This window comes from Carlito syrichta, unplaced genomic scaffold (genome assembly GCF_000164805.1).
Source record: "Carlito syrichta isolate Samal-C Ts95f unplaced genomic scaffold, Tarsius_syrichta-2.0.1 Scaffold91638, whole genome shotgun sequence".
NCBI classification, from domain to species: Eukaryota; Metazoa; Chordata; class Mammalia; order Primates; family Tarsiidae; genus Carlito; species Carlito syrichta.
In genome coordinates, this window is record NW_007035734.1 from 71,071 (window position 1) to 76,957 (window position 5,887).

Below are 5,887 nucleotides of genomic sequence, written 5' to 3' on the forward strand. Positions count from 1 at the left end.
AAAAAAAAAAAAAAAAAAAAAAAACAAAAAACGAATGGGTCATTTCCCCTTTCCTAGGTTTACTGTCCTTTCGGTGGTCCAGGGGACTAACTGGGTTCCGGTAGCTCCCTGGACCAGAGTTCGTTTCTGTTGAAGGTGGCCCTTGTCCTTTTGTAGAACTGAGATTGCAGCCCCCGTGTCCACTAGAAAGTGGACAGGCTCATCCCCAACGGTCAGCTTTACCCTGGGCTCTGGAGGGGTGGTGTTACTAGAGCCCCGGCCCCGTCAGTTTGTTTGTAGCTGAAGTACCGGAGTGGGCGGTGGTGGAGGGTACTCCTCTGAATGCGGGGAGGGAGCCTGCGTCGGGGTGGCTTGTTAGGGCAATTCTTTACATAGTACCCAAACTTTTTGCAGTAGGCACATTGGTCCTTTGCGAGCGGCTTTCTTTTTGCATTCCTGCTGCCCCCTTTCCCGGCTGGTTGTTTTGGTTTGGCTTCCTCCAGGGCTGCTACAACCACTTTGGCCACTCTCTTAGCCTGCCCATCCTCCTGGGAGTTCCTATTGTTAAAAACTTTCTGAGCTACCTCTGTTAATTCTGACAAGCTTTTGCCTTTGAAGCCCTCAATTTTATGCAGTTTCTTTTTTATATCCGGAGCTGACTGGGAGGCAAATGCTATGACTACTGCCCTCCGGTTTTCAGGGGCTTCAGGGTTTATCGGAGTGTACGTCTGGTAGGCCTCCATGAGCCATTCCAGAAACGCGGTGGGAGATTCCTGTGGGCCCTGAATAACTTCGCTTACCTTGGATTAATTTGTGGGGCGCCTCGCGAGGCCCAGAAACCCTCCATTAGAGTCCGGTGATGGGTAGTGAGACACTCCCTACCGTGATCAATGTTGGGGTCCCAGTTAGGTTTCTCAGTGGGGAAGACATGCTCCACACGGGACTGCTCTGCAGGCCTGCCATCTGGTTCCCGTACCAGCTTCCTTGCTTTCTGGCGGATTCCCTCCCTCTCTTCCGCAGTGAAGAGAGCTTGGAGAAGCTGTTGGCAATCATCCCATGTGGGCTGGTAGGTAAAGAAAATAGTTTCTTTCTTTCTTTTTTTTTTTTTCAGTTGGAGTTTCACTCTGTCGCCAAGACTGGAGTGCAGTGGCCGCTCCCGGTCACTGCAGCCTCGACCTGCTGGGCTCTGGTGATCCTTCTGCCTCAGCCTTGAATAGCCAGAATTACAGGCATGTGCTACCACATCCGGCTGATTTTTTTTTTTTTTTTATTGTAGAGATGAGGTCTCGTCAAGTTGCCCAGGTGGGTCTTGAACTCTCAGGCTCAGGCAATTCACTCACCTCAGCCTCCCAAAGCACGGGGATTACAGGCTGAGCCACCGAGCCTGGCTAAGAAAATAGTTTCTAAGAGTGATATAAGACCTTGGGGTCTTTCAGAGAACAGCGGGTATTGGTTCTTTCAGTTGTAGAGGTTACTAGTAGAGAAAGGGACATATACCATTAAAGGCGGGGCTCCTGTCCCACCCACATTAAACCCTGTGGCCTGTCTTAAGGGGAGAACCGCCGGTGTCTGCGTCTCTGGTTTTTTTCAAGGATGAATTCGGGCTCGTTGGTTGACTGGGACCCATCGGCTCTCCTGACGATTGATGGGGAAGCGGAGGATAGATGGGCTGATGGGGGCCCGCTCCTAGTGTGTGATGGGCTGAGAGCCTCCTGAGCCCCTTGTTTTCGCCTGGGCACAGGGTATGCTGGGGGAATGTCGTCGTCCTCTGGAGGACTCTGGAGGACTGGGGGTTTGGCTTTAGGAGTTTCCTGTAGAGATAAAATATGAGAAGAGTTATCATTTCTCTGGGCCTTTCTTATCCATGATGGTTGTTGCATTACCAGGAGATACCAGGTTGTAATATACGGGATCTGGTCCAGATGACGGTGACAGACGAACTGGCAGACTCTCTCCACTACAGTGGGATTGAAAGTCCCCTTTGATAGCCAGCTGCAATTAGGAAATATGGACCACTCAAGGGAGCAAAAGGTGGTTAGTTTACCCTTGTTTACCTGGTCACCCATGTCTTGTGCCGCTGTCTGAAAATCCTTGAAATGGCACAAGACCAGCTGCCGAGGGTGTCAGGCTGAGAACATTGTTGTCTCATAATATTGACAGTTATGATAGACACAACAGCAACAAACACCAAACATGAAAAGACAAGGACAAGGACTGAACAAAGAGACTTAACCGCCCGAGGACAAAACAGGAGATCCTGGTGATGTCTCACTGGGACCTCCGACCTTGGAATTAGCACTGTGTCCAGCTTTCCTGAGGGTCTCTGTAAGAGTGCACTCAAAACAGAAATCAGGAACCTGACTTACCTCTCTGAGGGCTTCCAAGGGCATTATGAGTCTGCCAGAGATACAGGCCCAATCGAACCCAGAGAGTTTGCAGGGACGCAGTCCCACAAGGCCCGTTGGTTAAAGCGGGTGCAATTTAAGTGCTCAGTTATCCCAGATGAGCCCCCAAATGAAGTAGGGCCCAAGGGTTTAAATTACAGACACTGACACACAGTTATAAGTAACAAAGGATAGGTTTATTAGCCAGATTCAGCCATGGCCAGTGACCACTTGCTGGATAATGAATTCCAAAGCAAGGGCAGCTTCCTGCAGCAAAGATTGTTTTAAATAGCCCTTAACCACATTCTGAAGACCTGAGCTATGTCATTAGGGGCTTTCTTTGATTTAACCACAACATTTCCTATCTCCTGCTGGTGCAAGCAAGCGAGCAAGTTCACAGAAACAGATGTGGCTGGTTAGTTATGCTGGCGTAAGCAGATTAGCTCTCCTAGTTAATTACCACAACAGAGGAGAAGTCTCCAGGAAGGGAGCTATGGCTGTCCTAGGGGTCAGGGACATTCCAGAAGCCCAGAAGCAGATGTTTCTTTTTTCAGAGGAAATAAATGAGACAATCTATATTATTCCAGTGGACACTATTTTATGGTTTTGTTTTTGGTTCTTCCTTAGTTATGCCCTGGAAATAAAATTATGGGTATCCAGAAGTGATTTCCAAAATATTTTCCAACTAGTGATACAATTGCCAGTCAGTGTAGGACTGGAGCTGGGTCCTGGAGGTCTTCTGCTCTGCAGGGGAGCAATCAACCCTGTTGCTGGAAAGATGGTTAGTCTGAGAAGTTTTGGAGTATGTGAAGCAGGAGAAGGGACCTGGGGTTTGGGACAATGACTTCTCTTCAACAAGTATAGAAATAGTTTAATATTTACTCAATTGTACCCGGCATGTTTAAAATAAATTTTTTTTCTTTTTTCTTTTTTTTTTTTTTGAGTTGAAGTCTCACTCTGTCGTCCAGACTGGAGTGCAGTGGCCGCTCCCGGCCACTGCAGCCTCGATTTGCTGGGTTCGGCGATCCTTCTGCCTTAGCCTTCCAAGTAGCTGGAATTACAGGCATGTGCTACCACGCCCGGCTGATTTTTTGATTTATTGTAGAGATGAGGTCTTGCTGCCCGGGCGGGTCTCGAACCCGCAGGCTCAGGCAATCCACTCACCTCAGCCTTCCAAAGGCGCGGGATTACAGGCTGAGCCACCGAGCTCAGCTAAATTATTATTTTTTCTTTTTAACTTTTTTTTTTTGTGAGTTGGAGTCTCACTCTGTCACCCAGATTGGAGTGCAGTGGCACACTCGTGGCCACCGCAGCCTCAACCTGCTGGACTCTGGCGATTCTTCCACCTCAGCCTTCCAAGTAGCTGGAACTACAGGCACGCGCTACCACGCGCGGCTAATTTTTGATTTATTGTAGAGATGAGGTCTCGCCAAGTTGCCCAGGCAGGTCTCGAACCCGTGGGCTCAGACAATCCATTCACCTCAGCCTCCCAAAGCATGGGATTACAGGCTGAGCCACCGAGTCTGGCTTCTTTTTAACTTTTATTGCTTTAAAGTCTGTTTTGTCTGATATAAAAACAGTTACTCCTAATAAAATACAATTTTTAAAAAGTTTAGTTGTTTAATGAACTGAGCTAAATATCAATCTGCCTTGCCAATACTCTGGTTTGAAAAGACTATTCTTTCCGACAATGAATTATGATCGAAAACTATATTTAAGGGTTTCCTTCTGGACTCTTAATTCTGCTCTATTGATATATTTGCCTATCCTTATGACAATGCTATACTGTCCTGATTACTGTAGTTTTTCAGTCATTATGAAATTGACTGCAGCTTATAAAAATGCAATCGCAGCCGGGCTCGGCCATCCTAATAAAATGGAGTCTAACCATGATTGTAAGGTAAACGAAACCAGACCAGGTGAAACGGCAACAAAAGAGCCAAGAAAAATTTATTAGCGCAGTCCTGGGCGAGGTTCACCGGTCCATGTTGCTGTGGGCCAGAGAAGCTGCACCCAGCAAGATCAGCGACGGGTTTATAAAGGGTACACTGAGAAAGCTGTGAGGGGGTTGGGGAAAGCAATCACTGGTTGGTACAGCTGTCACGTCTGCTGGCGATTGGCTGAACGGGGTTGCTAGAGTCGCTGTAACAGGTACTGGCTGGCTTTGCAGCTGGAGTCTTAGTTCTGGTCATTCATTTTAGCTGGCTCACTCTTGCCCATTGTTCTCCTGGTCTGGGTTGGAGCCATCTTGTTGAGGCCTGGCCCGCCCTCCGGTACCTCCAGCCTTACAATGATGGTCTGGAAAATCTCTCCATTTATTTGGATCTTCATTCATTTCTCTCAGCAATGTTTTGTAGTTCTCAGATTTATAAGTGTTGCACTTATTTTGGCCTAACTATGTTTTTTATGCTATTGTGGAGTTGTTTTCTCAATTTCATTTTTGATTGTTGCTAGTATATGGAAATCCAGTTGATTTTTGTATACTGACCTTTTTTCCTGGGACCTTGCTAAATTTGCTAGTTCTGTCAGGTATTGTTTCTGTGAATTCCTTATGATTTTCTGCAGAGGATCATGCCATCTGTGACAAAAGGCGGTTTTATTTCTTCCAATCTGGATGCCTTCCAATTTGATTTTTAAAATTCACTCCAGTAGTGTTGAATAGATGAGCTGGTGTCCTTGCCTCTTTCCTGATCCTAAAGGGAAAGTATGAAGTCCTACCACTAAGTATGATGTGAGCCGTAGGTTTTTCCACAGATGCTTTTTATCATAAACTTGAGAGGACAAAAATAGACTTAGGAGCTATTGAGAGACCCAAGAAACCAAGAAACTTAAAAAACAATACTTGCTGTAAAAGTAGTGTTTAGTTCACTATATTTCATATATCCCTACCTCATGTTTACTATATATTTTGTGTATTCCTACCTCATGTATTTTATGAAATCTTAGTACTTTAAATTCTACCTCAAATGAAATCTTAGTACTTTAAATCCTACCTCAGACCTCGTAGAATTAGGCATATGTCAGGTGCCGGCTAGCGACCAATTGTATAATGGCTTAAGTAGTGTTTGTATTTAGAACTCTTGAGTTAAGTATTGTCAGCCCCAATTACCAGGCTAACTTCTGCTTTTACAACGGGATGTAAATGATAAAGCAATAAGCCCCTTTCAGACATTCCTACGAGATCGAAGCAGACTTTGAGGTGCCAGCTCCTCTCTAGGTGGGCTTTATCACTGGTTTTTATCTCAGTGTTAATTTACCTGCAGTGGCTATGTAGACTTGGGAGAATCAGAGACCTTTACAAAAACCACCTTGCTATAAGATGTTCGTGATATTTTATAAATTCCCAGAATTAGTGTATGAATTTCTACCCCACATTCACTGTATGTGTTTGCAGCATTCATATTTAAAACTTTGTTAAGTTTGGCTTTTGTTGTCCCATAATGACTATGTTATGTTATGTAAATGTTAAGCAAACAAGCTTTCCTAAGCATACCTTGGGCTGGATCGGTAAACTAAAGGGCTAA